This window comes from Pseudorasbora parva, chromosome 19 (assembly GCF_024679245.1).
Source record: "Pseudorasbora parva isolate DD20220531a chromosome 19, ASM2467924v1, whole genome shotgun sequence".
Classification (NCBI taxonomy): Eukaryota; Metazoa; Chordata; class Actinopteri; order Cypriniformes; family Gobionidae; genus Pseudorasbora; species Pseudorasbora parva.
The window spans coordinates 26,550,993-26,569,406 of NC_090190.1; the positions used below are offsets into that span (position 1 = coordinate 26,550,993).

The following is an 18,414-nucleotide window of genomic DNA, read 5'->3' on the forward strand; positions in this document are numbered from 1 at the left end:
AGTATTTTTAATTAGTTTAAAACTGTTGCATTTGTGTTTGATGCAGTTAGATATAGTATAATTTTACTGGGGCATTTTGCCCCCTTATCTATTATTACATTATATATTATTATATTATCTCTATTAGGGGGCATTTTGTTTAGATTTTAATTATTTTTGCTTTTTGGAATCTACATTTAAATCCATTTGGCTCAAAAATCTCACTTTCAAATGGGCATGGCACCTGTAGTGTGAACAATGTGGCTGTGCAGATAGGCTAGAGTAGACAGGTTAATATGTAAAATAATCCAATCCAATTGGTCAGTCGTTGAAGCCTATTTCTGATTGGTTGTTGCCGTTTCGACAGCGTTTATGCCAAGAGCAAAGAGAACGAAACCGTAAAGAAGAGTATTTCTCTTCTTGCGAGCGCACGGAAGACAGTCTGTGCACAAACACGCTTAGTTTAAGGGAAGAGAACAGATTCGCGATTGCACTGGACACGTTTTAAGTGCAGGCATATTCTCTGAGTGAGCCTAGAGAAAATTCTTCCAAGAGCAGCGTATCTGAGAGCGCACGAGCAGGGAGATTCACGCTCGGCACATTGCATTCCGCCCGCGAGCAGAGAGAGATTTGCGCTCGCCCATTATTTTCCACGTGCGAGCAGAGAGAGATTTGCGCTCGTGCATTAAATTCCGCGAGTGAGCAGAGAGATTTGAGCTCGCGCACTATATTAATGTACTTTCGCGCTACAATAATGCGCTCTCGACATTTGACAGGGAAATAACGCCATACGTCAGAAGTTCGAAAACGTAGGTCGCTAGGTACAGTCGCGAGGCCAAATCTCAAAATTTTGATAGTAAGGGGTAGTAAAATCCAATCAAAGTCAGGCGTCAGGCTGAAACCCTATTGAAACTGTTCATTTCCCCATGATGCATCATTTTCCAGCTAAAACTGCTCGGGCAGACCAAACCGTAAGTCGTAGAGACTTGAAACTTTCAGGGCTGGTAGTACTCACAACCACTGCAGACGTCAACTTAGCCCGCCCCTATCGGCCTGACGGGGGCGCTACAGCGATCAAAAGTACGAAACGGCGACCAAAAGTATGAAACGGCTCATAACTCCTCAACCGTAAGGCGTAGCCTCGAGTGTCTTATATCGCTGGAATCCTTGGCTCGAGATGGATAAAATGCATGCCTCTGATTTTCTCGCCCTTCAGGCGCCAATTTTGAGATATTTTAGGTGAAACCTACTTTTGCAAATTACTCCCAGCTTATTTGACTGATCGGAACCAAACCACTGCAGAAATGTTCTCTGGAGAGAGACTATCAATAATTATCAACAAAAAAAAATTGATGTGACCGGGACCTTATTTAATAAAATGGCTATAACTTGTGAACAGAATAAGATTATTCCACCAAATTAAGGTCACATGTGAGTGAGATCAGTCTGAGATCACATTAAAAAAATATCGCAACGATTGATCACTTGGTGGTGCTATAACAGGGGAAAAACACATGAAATTGACAATATACGCACCCAAACATTAGTCAGATGAAAATGGGCATTCATTGTCTTTATCCTGGGCTCCATGATGTCTATGAGGACACTGGCGTATCGCAAACCCAGAATACTTCATTGACGCAATGCCCTGAAGGAGCCTGAGAATTTTCAAGCCAGTGTTTTTCACCTTATGGTTTGTAAAAAGGTATACTTTAGCACCTATAAAACCTTTGCGAATGTAAGAAACAGTTAGTCCAATCAAAACAAAACCACAATAGGAAATTCTGAATACTTACATAGGTTAATAGCTAAACAATAATGACCAAAACAAAGCCAAAATTTTGGAAGAAAAAAAATATCCAATCAATGCAGCCCATGCGCTCATAAATCCATAGCAATTTTTTTTAAAGAATGATAAATTACTAGTAGTCAAATTAATAAACATTTTAGAATGACTTACTGCAATCCCCTGACTTTATGTTAAGTTAAATCCTTTTAGTCGGTGGTGCAGACTTGTGTTCTGTGATGGGTCTAATGTTAGTGATAATGTGAACTGTTTACCCTCCAGTGAAGCATCAGGTGCACGTGTCATAGAAGACAGCTGTCTCACCCAAGGGGGTAATCTAGCGCTCGGAAAGCGTTCCACCCCTAGGGGCTGCCATTGCTAACCAAGCCATCACCTGCTGTTAGCATCCCATTGACTCCCATTCATTTTTGAGTCACTTTAACAGTGAATAACTTTACATCTGAGACGTTTAAAGACTCCATTTGTCCATTGTTTATTTCTAAAGAAACACGACAATGCATAAAAGGCTCCGTTACCTTGTATCTTACACTATCGCCCCGCAGAAGCTGTTTTTGTAAAAATAGGCTAACTATTGCGTCATAACCAATGCGACTCGGTCGCACAGTTGAGAAATTACCGTATAGACCTGAGGAGACGCTCGCAGGCAATCTTTTACTGTCTATGAGACAGTCGGGGGGACGTGGAGACATAAAGTCTGATAAAGTCAAGGGGGAAGAATGGGGAGAAGCCCATAGTGAGCCAAAAGCAACGGAAGAAAATATTTAAACTTTCCACAACTACTAGAAGACCTATAGCTGTCAGACAGGAGGCTCATGTCACATCTACGTCGTCAAGCTCAGTCTGAGCCTGCGATGTTCGCTCAGCCATCAGGACGCGAGTGCTCCTATACTGACATCACTTAACGCCGTAGAAAGCCATGGGATCGCTCCGTCCATTTCTTTTACTGTCTATGGTCTCACCCATAGACCGTAAAAAAATATGGACTACTCGACATCATCCGTTTCCGCTTGGCAGATTTGAAGCTTTCAGGCGGCCTTGCACGGCGCTGACATCTTGGGACCGAGTCTGCGCAGTAGCGATTTCGGGACCGGAGTTGCGCAGTAGAGCGCAGGAAGTAGAGCAGGAAGGACAGCTGCGATATCAAAAGCCCGCCTACTCTCTCGCAGATGCAGAACAATTAATTATGTTGGTGTGAAATAAACAGTTATGGAAATGTAGAAATTAAAGCTAAAGCTCTAATCTGCTCCCAAAAATTTTGAAAAAAGTCCGTTAGTGCCTCAGTGACAACTTCACTCAGAGAAGCTGTCAGTCTCAGCTGTCAATCATGACGTCACACCCCCCATTTTTATAGCATCAAATAACTAACTCAAACTAAACTTATTTTTAAAACGAACACCTGAAATGAAATCATCGTGATGGTAACTGCCTTCAGTGACATAAACTAACTTTGCGGAAAACATTTTGAAGTGTAATTTTATTATTTAGTTTGCCTCGCGTCCATTAGAAAACACAGAGGGGCGGCTATACTGGGACCGGTCACCGGGGGGCGATCGAGGCGCAAAAGCTTCAGTAAATGAGAGGGAGACTGCAGGCTTGGTCTCACCAGTCAGCATTTACATTAAAGTACACACTACAAAGTGTTCATCACCTGTTAGAGATGATGTTGTAAACGCATGAATAAATCCTTTACAAATCTTTATCACCCGTTACAAATGATCTGCACATGTATACAAGGCATTTACAATGCTTTTAGCGTCCACTAATCTAAAGTGTAGACTATTCATTACTTGTAAATGTTTTACACATCATTTGTAGATATTTCTCACCCGTTGCAAATGCGTCAATTGATTGCTACAACAAATGTAACATTAAATGTGAAAATGAAATTCTGCTATTCCTCACCTGTTGCAATAGAAATGTGTAAATAGGTAATTCATCTAATTACTGTAAGCATTTAACTCCTATTTGTCACAACCAATCCCTTCCCTAAACCTACCCGTTTGTGTTTTAAAATAATAAAAAAAAACAGGCAGATACGACTGCAGGAACAATTTATTCAAAAAGTACAATTATTCCAAGTGTCCCGAGGCCAAACGATTGGTTTGTGTGAAGTAAATCCACAGAAGCGATCAGCAGCGTCGAGTCCATCAACCGGCCGGTGATTAATGATAAACACATTTCAAAATTTGGCGCCCGGAACTTCCGGAAGAAACGTCACGACAGCTTTGACAGCATTGGCTCTCGTGTGTCTCGTGACTAATTGCGTCATTACGTCAGCTTGGATTGTAAAATGCCATTGGCTCTCGTGTGTCATGTGACCGATTGCGTCCTGCTAAAGAGTCAGGACAGTAGTATTATTTGAATGATAAATAGAATAAATATGCATTCATAAAGGGATCATTTCAATGATTAAAACATTAAGATCAACTCTTTTCTTTACATAAAGATATCGTATGACTTCAGAAAACGTTGAATACAACATGAGCTAATACTTTTATACTGTTTTTGGTCAGTTTTTGCAATAAAAAGTAGCCTATTTATATTTATAAAATCATGTCTACTTTTACAAATGCAAAGAATTAAATACGTATTGAGCTGATGCATTGGGATATGCAACAATACATTATATGGGCTACTCATCATTTACTAATGGTTTGATCATCATTTGTTCATGATTAACAATTTATTGAGATAATAGTATATTGACATTTCGTTGATTAATAATATATTAACTAGTAACTTAACCATTTACTAAGGATCTGTTTGATTATTTTATGAAATGTTTTTTTTTTTTAAAGATAGGCCTAACTTATGACAGATTTGTAAATCGCTACCGTATTAATCATTTTTGAATGTATAATTATGATTTGTAAATTATTAGTTTATCATTATCTAATAACTCGTAAATAATGTATAACTGAATCTACAAAACATACAAAAAGTAACATTTATGAAATGCATTGTAATGTTTTGTAAATCATTAGTTCATTATTAACTAATCATTTGAAAATCACATATACCTGAATCTACTAAATATAAGTAAAATAATTAACAAATCACTCATTAATCATTAATGAACACGTAGTCATGTTTCATAAATCATTAGTTAATTATTTACTCATCACTTGTAAATGACTTGTAACGGAATTTACAAAACATTTATAAAATGTTAGCATATCACTTGATAATCATTTATGAATGTTTTGTAAATGATTAGTTCATCATTAACTAACCACTTATAAATGACTTACAATTGAACGTTATTATAAAGTGTTACCATATTTGGTAATAACTTTAAAAGAAAATTAGATATTTACAACAAATTTGACATATATTTATGGACCTTTGAGGACACCCAAAAAAGCTATGATATGTTATAACTGTCAAAAAACATATTTTTCCTTAGTTAAATTACCCATGAATGCTCTTTCCCATCTATGATCTAAGTTACTATCTTTATTTGTTAATTTGGATCCCCATTAGCCAATACCTAGGCAGTGACTACTCTTCCTGAGGTCCTCAAAAGTAAAAAATACAAAACTACATTAAAGCTGCAGAAGGAATGAAAGGGTCCTTGCAACTGTGCCACTACTACCTTGTGGTTGTAGGAACACAGAGCACGGTGGGCAATATGCATTTAAGTATATAAAAATAGGAGGACTATATCAATAATTTGTATTTGCCACACTTCCTGCTACTGGGCTGTACTCTGATCAGAGGGTGGACCTTTGCCAGGACATGACCAATGCATCCCTGAAATGTCTAAAGAGAGTGTGTCAATTCAACTCTGCCCTGTAAATGCAGACTGGAAAAGACATCCTTATAAACCTGTCTCCAGCACGACAACTCCAATCTATCAAATAATCTTACGAATATCTATTTATCTAATATGACTTCTGAACTGTAATGTTGCCAGTTTAAAAGGTAAAAAATATTCATACACTGTTATACGCAAAATAATAATCATACACTGTTTGTGCGTCGTCTAGAGGAGATCTGGCACCCCGACTGAGCCTGGTTTCTCCCAAGATTTTTTTTTTCTCCATCCTGGCCCTGAAGGGATTTTGGTTCCTTGCCACCGTTGTCTTTGGCTTGGCTTGCTCAGTTGGGGACACCTAAATTTCAACTATATTACCGATCTGCCAACATTGACTCTACCTGATAATTGAAATTAGCTGGATAACATCACCGTTTTCAACAGAGCAGTTGTACAAAATCTGTTGCATTATTTTCCTGTTAACGCTGTGAAGCTGCTTTGAAACTGGACTTGTTAAAAGCGCTATATAAATAAAGGCGACTTGACTTGACCAGCTAATGGCACAATGAATATCTAAAATTTTGCCGAAACATCAGACTTTGTCAGGATACCACGGACACGACATTCAACAAAACTCAAGATCTTTAAAATGTAACATCACTAAGGCTATTAAATATTAGACTGACCAAATATGATGTTGTTTTGGTTCAATCTTAATGAGCAGTTAATCACAGTTTACTCTTGCTCACAGGTGACAATATAACTGACTAAATATTGACATGTAGACCACCATCAGTGCTCAGGCCCTAATTAAATCAACAACAATAAAATGAAACATACAAATCCCATTAAATGTCCCTTCCTTTTAAAACTCATTTTACTTCTTAAAATATATGTATGGGCTCACTCTGAGGACATATAAAAAAATGGTGGGATTCTGCCTCTTGGTGGTGCTATAATAGAACAAAACATGAAATTCCCATTGACTTCAAAGCAGTATTAGGGTATAAAATGGTTTCTCCCAAGGTTTATTTTTCTCCATCATGCCCCGATGGAGTTTTGGTTCCTTGCCACTGTCGCCTTTGGCTTGGCTTGCTCAGTTGGGGACACTAAAAATATGATTAAAGTTATTCAACTTATTATACAAATAAAATATATGAATTAGGTCTTATTTAATTCTATAAACTATAATACTGATCTGCCAACATTGTCGCTATATGATAAATTAAAATAAGCTGATAACATCACTGTTTTCTCCAGTACGACTGTACAGCCAAATCTAATTTTGTCGCAATATTATCCTGTTTGACACTGTGAAGCTGCTTTGACACAATCGTGATTGTAAAAGCGCTATATAAGGCAAGGCAAGGCAAGTTTATTTGTATAGCACATTTCATACCCAATGGCAATTCAAAGTGCTTTACATAGAAATTAATTAAAACAGTGGTAACAAATGCATGAGAGAAAAAAAGAATACCATATGGACGAATAAAGAATTAAAAACAAGCATAGTTAAAACAGTCGTAAAGATATAGTAATTAAAAAAAAATAATAAAAAAATAAAATAATAAAAATAAATAAATAAATAAATAAAAAAAAAAATGGTCAGATCCACAATAATGGTCTGATATAAAAATAAACATTCTTCAGTTTACTGCCTACATACATGTACCATCTTAATTAGAACACCTCTCATTCATTTCTTTCTCAAACACGTTCATAACATCCATTTTAATCACTATTCCCTGATTTTTACTCAGAAACCTTCTTGTTAAAACCCTTACTCACTCATTATACCCTCCACAGATTTACACATACTCAAACCTTATTGTCAAACTTACTATTTCCATCAAACCCAGTTTTCACTCGTCATATTCAACTCAAAAGAACATATAAAATAAACAATAACCAGAGATAAGAACAAAGGTAAACTAAAATAATTATAAAAAGAATAAAGAGATAAGATCAGTCGGACATACAGTCCTCAGAGCTCATTCAGTAAATGCACAGCTAAACAGATGTGTTTTGAGTCTGGATTTGAATGTGGCTACTGTTGGAGCAAATCTGATCTGTTCAGGAAGCCGGTTCCAACTGCGGCTGGCATAATAGCTAAAGGCAGACTCTCCTTGCTTTGAGTGAACTCTTGGTATTTCTAACTGATTTGATCCTGCTGATCTGAGTGATCTGTTGGGTTTATATTTAATCAGCATATCTGCGATGTATTGGGGTCCTAGCTCATTGAGTGATTTATAAACAAGTAATAGTACTTTAAAGTCGATCCTAAATGTAACTGGAAGCCAGTGTAAAGACCTGAGGACTGGTGTGATATGGTCATATTTTCTGGTTCTGCTCACAATCCTGGCAGCAGCGTTCTGTATGAGCTGCAGCTGTCTAATGGTCTTTTTAGGAAGGCCAGTGAGAAGGCCATTACAATAGTCCACCCTACTGGTGATGAAAGCATGAACGAGTTTCTCTAAGTCTTGCCTGGAGACAAAACATCTAATCCTTGCAATATTTTTCAGATGATAGTAAGCTGATTTAGTTATTGCTTTGACATGACTACTGAAACTCAGGTCGGACTCTAAAATCACTCCAAGATTCCTGACTTGATTTTTTGTTATCAGGCCTTTAGCCTCAAGATATGCGTTCACCTTGAGAATTTCATCTTTGTTTCCAAATGTAGTGATTTCGGTTTTGTCTTTGTTTAACTGAAGATAGTTTTGGCACATCCAGTTGTTAACTTCATCAATGCATTTGCACAGGGAGTCAATGGGGCTGTAGTCATTAGGTGATAGTGCTAAGTAGAGCTGGGTGTCATCAGCATAGCTGTGGTAAGCAATATTGTTCTTTTTCATTATTTGGCTCAGTGGCAGCATATACAGGTTAAACAGGAGTGGTGCTAGAATGGACCCTTGTGGGACTCCGCATGTCATGGATGTCCACTCAGACTTATGGTCTCCTATACTCACATAATAGCCTCTCCCTTCTAAGTATGATCTGAACCATTTGAGGACCATTCCAGAAAGCCCAACCCAGTTTTCCAGCCTGTCTAGAAGTATGGTGTGGTCAACAGTGTCGAATGCGGCACTGAGGTCCAGTTGTACCAGAATTGATGTTTTGCCTGTATCAGTGTTTAAGCGAATATCATTTATAATCTTTATGAGTGCTGTCTCTGTACTGTGATGTGGACGGAAACCAGATTGAAAATTATCAAAGTATCCATTTGAGCGTAAGAATTTGTTCAACTGATTGAAAACAACTTTTTCAATGATTTTGCCTATGAAGGGGAGATTTGAGATTGGTCTGTAGTTGCTCAGTATGGAGTTATCCAGATTTCTCTTTTTCAGAAGAGGCTTAACTATTGCAGTTTTAAGGGCGGTTGGAAAAGTCCCATAGAGAAGTGAGGAGTTTACCACTTCTAGGAGATCTGCTTCTAAACAGTTAAACACACTTTTGAAGAAAGAAGTGGGGAGTGTGTCTAGGGCACAGGTTGATGTTTTAAGATGCTGTACTGTGTCTTCTAAAATTTTGCAGTCAATAGCGTCGAAATCTGACATGGTAATTTTCCGAGGGTTTGGTATGATCTGACTGACCCCAGAGCAACTAGAGGATGTGCTGATCGCCTTTCTGATATTATTGATTTTCTCGGAGAAGTAGGAAGCAAACTCACTGCACTTACTGTCTGAGAGCATTTCACTAGGAGTCTGACTCGGGGGGTTTGTTAGTCTCTCGACAGTAGCAAAAAGAGTGCGTGTGTTGTTTATGTTTCTGTTTATAATATTTGAGAAGAAGGTCTGTCTAGCTTTGCCTAGTTCAACATTGAAAGCATGAAGGGTGTCTTTATAGATGTTATAATGGACTACAAGTTTTGTCTTCCGCCACATGCGTTCAGATTTTCTGCATTGTCTTTTCATTATTTGAACTGCTGTTGAGTTTCTCCAAGGTGCTTTTTGTTTGGTACTCTTTTTCCTGACTTTTAGAGGAGCAATATCATCAATTACACTCTTAACTTTTGAGTTAAAGGAGTCAAGGAGAAACTCAACAGAGTCTGCAGATATGCTTGGTGTTAGAGATAAAGCCTTCATAAACAGCACATTAGTGTTCTCATTTAAGCATCTCTTTTTGACAGAGACAGATCTAGCTTCAATGGCAGGAGAGATTGATATATCAAAGAAAATACAGAAATGATCAGACAGTGCCACATCCTTAATAACAATTGATGAAATGTTTAGACCCTTACTGATAAGTAAATCTAGAGTGTGTCCACGATTGTGTGTGGGTCCATTTACATGCTGTGTCAAATCAAAAGTGTTAAGAACAGTCATGAGCTCTTTTGTTTTACTGGATTCAATATTGTCTATGTGAATGTTAAAATCCCCAGCAATAGCAAAACAGTCAAACTCTGAGGAAATTATTGATAACAGTTCTATAAAGTCCTCAGTAAAGCCTGCAGAGTATTTCGGAGGCCTATAAATAATGATAAGCAGGATGCGTGGAGAACCTTTTAACACAATACCCAGATATTCTAGAGACAAATAGTCACCAAATGATACTTGCTTACATTGATAGAAATCTTTAAAAAGAGCAGCAACACCCCCACCTCTCCTAACAGATCTGCAAACACTCATAAAAGTAAAGTTAGGAGGGGCTGCTTCATTGAGGACTGTTGCACTACAGTTTTCTTCTAGCCACGTTTCATTTAGAAGCAGAAAATCTAGGTTGTTAGTGGTTATTAAGTCATTGACTAGAAATGATTTGTTCTTAAGTGAACGGATGTTTAAAAGCGCTAACTTAACAGTAATAATTTTTTTCTCCACATTAATCCTATTTTGGCAGGTAACAGGCAGCAAATTATATTGGTTTATTAAACGGCCTGACAAGGCCTTAGACTTTCTTTCACGTAACAGAACAGAGATAGAGAAAGAGGCAGGCACACTGGGTTCCCCCTTGTTTTGTAAACATTTGATAGAGTTACTGTTATCATAGCGGGGACCCAAAACACATCACTGAGAGCTGGAATCAGTTGTTTTTGGTTCACCTACAACAGATGGAGGCGGGTGTGGGCCCTGACGTTGTGACCGAAGAAATCTCACAGGAGGAGGGCGAGGACGAGCTGGGCCCACAGGCTTTGGTGTTTGTGGGGCTCCACGATTTTTGGTCGATATTTGGGGGCTCATAGCGATCGAGTGTGATAGTCTGATTCCAGCATGAACCAAGTCCTCCATTTTCTCTGAGAAGCTCAGATGCGGGGATGCTGGAGAGAGGAATGACATGTCCGGTGAGAGGGGCTGTTTCTCTGGTGTTATCGGAAGTTGAAATATGTTGTCCTGGCTTCCCTGTCCATTTTCCAGAAAATCATCCTTGGGTGCTGAATCTTGGAGCAGATCTAATCCTTCACAGTCAGTCTGTGGTGAGCTCTGTGGGCAGGGCTCAGCTGGGAGTGTGTCCGTGAGCAATTGTTGTTGTGGGGGCGTGGTCTTATCATTGTCCTTGTGGGATGTGTCAGCCACATGTCCATTCAGCTGCTGAAAAGAAGTCCTGTGGTCGTCCATACTCTGTATCCGGTTGAGTGGGTTAGAACACACAGCAGAAGGATGATGAAGGGAAAAATAAATATTGTCCTTTAACACTCTTGCACCAAGTTTGTTTGGGTGGTGGCCATTTGATGTAAACAATTGTCTCTGGCTCCAGAAGAGATTAAAGTTGTCGATGAAATTCACTCCCTTCATCATGCAGGTTTTTTGCAGCCATGTATTAAGCCCAAGCAACCGTGAGAATCTATTTGTTCCTCTTGCTGGCAGTGGTCCACTGATGAACGGCTGAACTTTCAGTTTGCTAAGTGTTTCAAAAAGTTCATTGAAATCCCTTTTAATGAGTTCTGACTGCTCTCTCTGAATATCGTTCTTTCCTACATGAATGATAAGTCGATTTGCGGTCTTATGTTTTATCAGGATGTTCTGAATTTCCCTGTTTACATCAGAAATGGTTGCTTGTGGAAGGCAGCATGTAGTTGTATCTCTGCTGCTAATGTTTCTGACTGTAGAGTCACCCACTATCAGAATCCTTGGCTCGGCTGTGCTCTGAGCTGAGGGCCGCTGTCTGCTCGACCTTGAGCGCCTGTTAGCATTAGTGTTAGCTGTGGGCTGATGCAATCCGTGTTCGATCACATTCATCACGTTTTGGGATTCATCACCCTCATTCATTAATACTTCAAATCTGTTTTCGAGATGTATCGATGGTGGTCGGAAACTACTGTTTGCAATCCTTGTGTCTGGGGTAGAGCATGCTACTGCAGCAATATATGAAGCTCGTGACAATCTGACGTCTCGAGTGCGTTTGGGTCTTGCCCCCTGTTTGTGCCATCGATTAATGTGTTGATCAGTTACTTGTTTCTCTATCTGTTGAGTAGCACTAAATTTACGGGACTCACCAGCTGTGTGCAGCGGACGTTCGTGATGAAGCTCTGCTGTGTGATTCGTCCGGTTTGGTAGTTGCGCAAATAACTTTGTTTCAAGAACTGCAATCCGTTGTGAAAGTCTGTGGCAGTTTGTGCAGCAAGTAGATTCTTGAACTAAAAGAGGCATTTTCTTATCCTTTCGATAGTAGGCAGCTGTGTTTTCCCTTCCGGAATGTAAGCTGATGGAAGGGAGAGGCTGGTCAGATGAAGTGTTCGCTTTTTTGTAGTAATCCAGTCTCCAGAGTTTCAAGTTTTATCAAAAAAGTTAAGCTTTGTTGTTTGAGCGCTGTGTTGATTTGCTGAAGTTGAAGTTATGAGATAAAATATAGAAGCGATAGAGCAAAGCGCGGAGCAGTAAGCAAGAGCGTCCGAACAGTAGCGTAGCAGGAAGCATATAAATAAAGTTGATTGATTGATTGATAAAATGCTAATGCTATACTTTACGAATGCATTAGTGTATCATTACAAAACTCAGTATGTGTCTACTGCTCCATACCCTGAAGGTACTCAACAAGTTTTTGGGCAGAGCCACCTTGTGGTCAAATGTTCTAATAAAATGTACAAAAATGCTAATAACTTTTTATTAAATTATTGTATTGTAATGAGACTGGTCATAATACATTCATTGGCTCCTGCCGAGAACATATATATCAATTTTGTCCATATTTGGCAAGCCTCTCTGCCCTCTATCTTGTTATTGGTTAAAAACCTACTTTTTCAAACTCGTCCTAGACTGTTTGTCCAATTTTGACCAAAATGTAATTGTATCGTCTTCAGACCATGTGAACAAATAATTATGGATTTCATGTTGATAGACAAAACAGTTGTCATATACCACAGCAACACAGTTGACCTATGATGCAAAAAAAATACTCTTGAGACTATCTCATGCAAAGTTTGGTGTCAATATGTCAAACCATTTGCAGTGTCATTGCCACCTCAGTCTGACTACACTACATCAGTTTTGTAATAGTGGTCCACCTATTGGTTGAAAGTGATAAACCATTAAATCATTATTATTGACTGTATTTAAAATTGTATTGCTATTTTGCCTAAAATCAACAATAGGTCCTTAATGGCTCATTGTTGCAGTTGGTTTGAGACTTCTAGCCATGCTGGCATGTCTTGTCTTCTTCTTTGCACTTGGCCCCGATAATGGCTGCTTGCAGCTATATTTATTATTATTATTATTATTATTATACACTTTAATAGCCTATATATAAAATGACATTTGTAGAAATTTAAATAAGCCAAAATTTAAAAAGGCTTTAAAAGTTTTGTTAGTTAATGCTAACTATTGGGTTTGTTAGTGTTAATGGCTACACAACCTTACTAAAGTGTTCCAGGCATTAAACGTGCAATGCTTCCATGGAGAGGAAATATCGGGCACTTTTCCAGCTAATCCTAAACTAATTTTTCTTCACGGAATAGAAAGAAAAGCCCTCTTTGTTCTCTTTATACGGAACATTTTCCTTGTGAAAATGATTCTGAAAGTAAACGTGCTCCTATAGTAGGCCTATCGTACGCAACTTTAATGTGCCTCTGATTGATAGATAAACCACACAATCTTATTTTAGTGTTGTTAATGTTGTAGTTACTTTAGCAGTTTGCTTCATATATTCACTTAAACAATATTAAGTTAAATGTCTTGTATCATTCATCACAACTCTGCGTATATATGCATTTTAGACACTTACAAATGTGTTTGCTCCGTCCATGCAATAAATATGCATCCTTGAATAAGCGGGGTTGTATTCCAAATGCTCAGGTATGAACCATTTACCTAAAACTTCAGTTTTTCATTTTATATAAATGAGCTACGGATGGAGCGCGAGCGCAATCCAGTGACGGTGGTAAAGAGCGCAAGCACGTCTGTGAAGGAGAGTTGTGAGAGCACGGATGACACAGCTGTCGCTGCACGTCTATATTAATTCACGCATGTAGTAGATATAATCAAATGTTTATTTTAAAGCACTGAATCGTTTTTTTAATTGAGATTCTTCCGATTCTTCTACAGGACTACAGGACAGAGTAAACAGTGCAATTAGACACCCCATTTTGGTTTGCTAACACACAATTGTAAAATAAATCTAACTACCTCGTGGCCGCCTGTCACTTCAGAGGTCTTCAGACGAATATTGATTTGTGCATCTTCTAGCTTATGCAGCTGGATAGCTAGCCTTTGGAAGCTGCCTTAAACGTGGCTCTCGCTCTGAAAGTCTTAAGCATGTGAGGGCTTGTCTATTGTAGCTGTAGCCCGATAGATCTCGTTAAATCTCGCAATACTAGCGGTAAAAACCAAAAGACAATAACTGGTGTAACTGTATAATAAAACATACTGCATCTTAAGAAAAATAAAGACATTTTATCAGTGAGAGAAATAATAATAAGATTCAACAAAAAAAAAAAAAAATCTCCTTTTTTTTCTGAACAAAAATCAACTTTATGCATGTATCCTTTCAATGACACTTACACTCCCACCAAATCACCAAAACTTTCATTGTGATTTTCTAAGAAGTGTCTGAACCTTGTGAATAGGTCTTTCTATGTGTATTAGTCTCGTCTGTGGTTTTCCTTTTTAATAAATAGTGTCACTAGTCTTCAGCTTCACCTTTCGAACTTTCCCATCTGTGCTTTGGAATGTCTCTATCACACGAGCAAGTTTCCATTTACACCTTGGTGCATTGTCGTCCTGCAGAATCACTATGTCATTTACTTGTAGGTTACGTGATGCTTTCTGCCATTTTTGTCGCTGTTGGAGATTTAACAGGTATTCTCGCTTCCATCTCTGCCAGAACTTATTTGCAAGAAACTGTACTCTTCTCCATCTTTTGTTCAAATACAATTTTTTGTTAAAAAATTATTACAAATCATTGTTAATATGATTTGGTGTAAGTGGTTCTGGACCAGTGGGATTGTTGAGATGTTCAACACTAAGTGGTCTACTATTGATGATTGCCAATGTCTCATAAAGAAATGTTCTTAAACTCGTTGTGTCGAGTGTGTTTGAGGACTTGTCTAGCATTGCTGTTAGTATGCTTCGCACTGTTCGAATTTGACGTTCCCAGACGCCTCCCATATGGCTCGCTGCTGGGACATTCATCACGAACTCGCATCCAATGTTTCGTTGGCGTTCTTGATCCATTCCTTTCATTAACTCCGCAAACTCTCTCCTGGCGCCCACAAAGTTTGTCCCTTGGTCGCATCTTATTTGCCAGACGGGGCCTCTTATTGCTATGAGAGTTCGAAGGGCATTAATAAAGGCATCTGTTGTTAGATCGTCTAGAGTTTCAATATGCACAGCTCGTGAGCATAAGCATGTGAACAGTAGTCCATATCTTTTGATTTCCTTTCGTCCTTCCTTTACTATGAAAGGGCCGAAACAGTCAACGCCACAATAGGTAAATAGAGGAGCTGTTTCTGTTCTCACTTCTGGCAAATCTGCCATCTGTTGGACATCTGTAGCTCTTCTGTATCTTCTGCACTTCACGCATCGATAGATGTGTGAAGATACCACATTTCCACATCCTAGAGTCCATATCCCATTTGCACGCAATTCGTTTAGAGTCATGCCTCTCCCTTGGTGGTGTACACGTTCATGGTGGTGTTTGACAAGTAGGGCTGACACTAGGGGTGTGCATTGGCACTGCCTTCACGATTCGATTCGATTACGATTCACCAGGTAACGATTCGATTCAATTCGATTCTATGATGCATTGTGATGCATCAAAATTCTACTGCACACAAAGCAAATTTTTCATCAGTCATGAGGCAATACAAGCAGATATTAAACAACAGATTGTATTGGCTGCTATGTGTCTCCTGTATCTTTGACATAAAAGTTATTAAATAAAATAAAATGTAATTAAATAAAATTAAATAAAATGCAATTAACCCTTAAATGCATGACTGTTTCACCAAACATTCTTACATATTCAGGTCGTTAGCGACCCGGATCTATATTTAACATGGATAGACCTCTCTACCTGTCGTGATAATATATAAAACTCCTGATTTTAGAGTAACAGCTACAGAAGAATAAAATAAAACCTATTTCGTTACCTTTTGGAGCTTGGAAGGATTCAGTTTGAGCAGATGTTTAATACCATCAGCATATGATCTCGTCAGAGTTCGTTTACCAGTATATTCAGCATCTGCCTCATATTCGCGATCTCCAGCATATTCTCCAAACTCATTTTCAATGTCTTCAATCAATATTTTGATCACTGACAGCTTCTTGAGCACATCCATCATCAAGAGACAGTGACACTAACATATGATTGTGTTTAGTACTTGCTCTCTAAAGGAAATCACTAACCCATTTCAAGTTTTGCAGATTATAATTATTGTTTCGTTTTCTGTCAGAGGTAACTATGAGTGAAACGTCACTTCATCATTGGGTATCAGACATTGCCACCTTGTGGAATAAAGGGGAATTGCACATAATCGATTATGGCACTTTGCCGCATCGATGCTGAATCATTCATGCCCCGCATCGCGATGCATCGCCGAATCGATTATTGTTGACACCCCTAGCTGACACGTGAGATTCTTTGGGAAGAATTGCGGTGTTTAACTTCATAGGGTAAGGCTGATTGGGATAGTCGTCCTCCTACCCTGAGGACATCTGCTTTGTCCAGAAAAGCATTTAACTGTTTTAGTCTGTTGCGCTTGTGTAGAGTACTTTCTCTTTGCGATCTTATTTTCTGTATTTCTTCAGCAAAGACTTCTCTTTGCGCTTGCTTGATAATGAAGATTTCGGTATCCTTTCTCTCTTCGAGATCAAAAGCTTTGTTTGTTCTTTGTTGTGAGCCTTTGAACTCTTTGACGAATCTTTTAAGTCGAGCAATGGCTCTTACTGCTCTTGACCAGTCTGAGAACTTCTTTATACGTTCCAGCAAGGTGTTTGCTTCTTTTGTCTGAATAGTATGTGTGTGACCTTTACGAAGCTCAGGATCTGCTTCGAGTACTTCTCCCACCGTTTCTTCCCTGTCTGGAAGATCTCGTTGCCAAAGGAACGCGGGTCCTTGTAACCAGTTTGAGTCCTTAAGCCGAGTTGCATTTAGGCCTCTCGAGGCATGATCAGCCGGGTTGCTTTCGGAGATGACATGTTGCCATTGGTCGGGACTTGTGCTTTCTCTTATTCGTTGGATACGATTTGCAACGAATGTGTGGAATCTTTTGGCGTCGTTTTTTATATAAGCTAGTACAACTTGTGAGTCAGTCCAATAAAACTGTAGGAGATTTTCCACTTCAAGTTCTTGCTTGATTACATCTGCGTTGCGGACTGAAGTCACGGCGGAAGACAGTTCAAGCCTTGGGATGGTTGTTTGTTTAGTGGGTGTAACTTGCTTTACCCATGACGAGTGAGCAGGTGATCTTTCCTTCTCTGCTTATTGCTCTGAGGTCTGAGCAAGCACCATGACCGTTAAGACTAGCATCGGAAAAGTTGTGTAGTTCATATTGTGCAATGTCAATGTTCTGTGAGTAGCTTCGTGGGATTTTTAGAGCTGCTAATTTGGGCAGGTCTCGAAGCCACGATTTCCATTGAGGCAGGATGTGTTCAGGGAGATCCTCATCCCAACTGACTTTATCTTTGCACAATGCCTGGATTATTTGCTTTCCAATCAGTATAAATGTAGCAACGAACCCAAGAGGGTCATAGACTGATGCAACTGTCGAGAGCACCCCTCTCCTTGTTAGCGGGTTTTCTTTGACTAAGACTCTGAATTGGAATTCATCCGCCTCAATACACCATTGTACTCCCAGTGCACGTTCAATGTGGGTTTCTCCAAGAGCCATGTCTTGAACCTTAGCTTGAGCTTGTTCTACTTGAGGTATTGCTGCAAGCACTTCTTGACAGTTTGACACAAATTTATGCAGACGAAGATTGCCTGTCTTACAGAGGGCTCTTGACTCTTCAACTAGCTGTATGGCTTCAGCAGTTGATGTTACACTAGCGAGTCCATCATCGACATAAAAACCTCTTTGGATGAACTGGATGGTCTCTTTGCTGAACTTATCTTGGCCTTGTTTTTCGAGATGTTTGAGTCCGAAGTTGCAGCATCCAGGAGACGAAGCTGCCCCGAAGAGGTGGACCTTCATCCTGTACACTGTTGGTTTGGAGTTCAGATTACCTTTGTCCCACCAGAGAAATCTTAAGTAGTTTTGATGTTCCTTGATGACATGGAATTGATGAAACATTCTCTCGACGTCACACATTATGGCTATGGGACCCTTTCTGAATCAGCATAACACTCCGACCAGTGCGTTGGTAAGATCTGGTCCGGTCAGAAGGTGATCATTGAGAGAGGTTTCCTGAAAACGGGCTGAACAATCAAAAACTACGCAGATTTTGTCTGGCTTGTGGGGGTGGTACACCCCGTGGTGTGGGATGTACCAAGCTGCCTCGAT

At 39.2% G+C, this 18,414-nt stretch overlaps 1 protein-coding gene across 3 annotated transcripts in view; it reads left to right on the forward strand.

Annotated features, from left to right (window-relative positions):
• cenpa (histone H3-like centromeric protein A) overlaps positions 1 to 18,414 on the forward strand; it is a 77,899-nt gene that overhangs the window by 49,227 nt on the left and 10,258 nt on the right. The gene's annotated exons all lie outside the window — the stretch shown is intronic.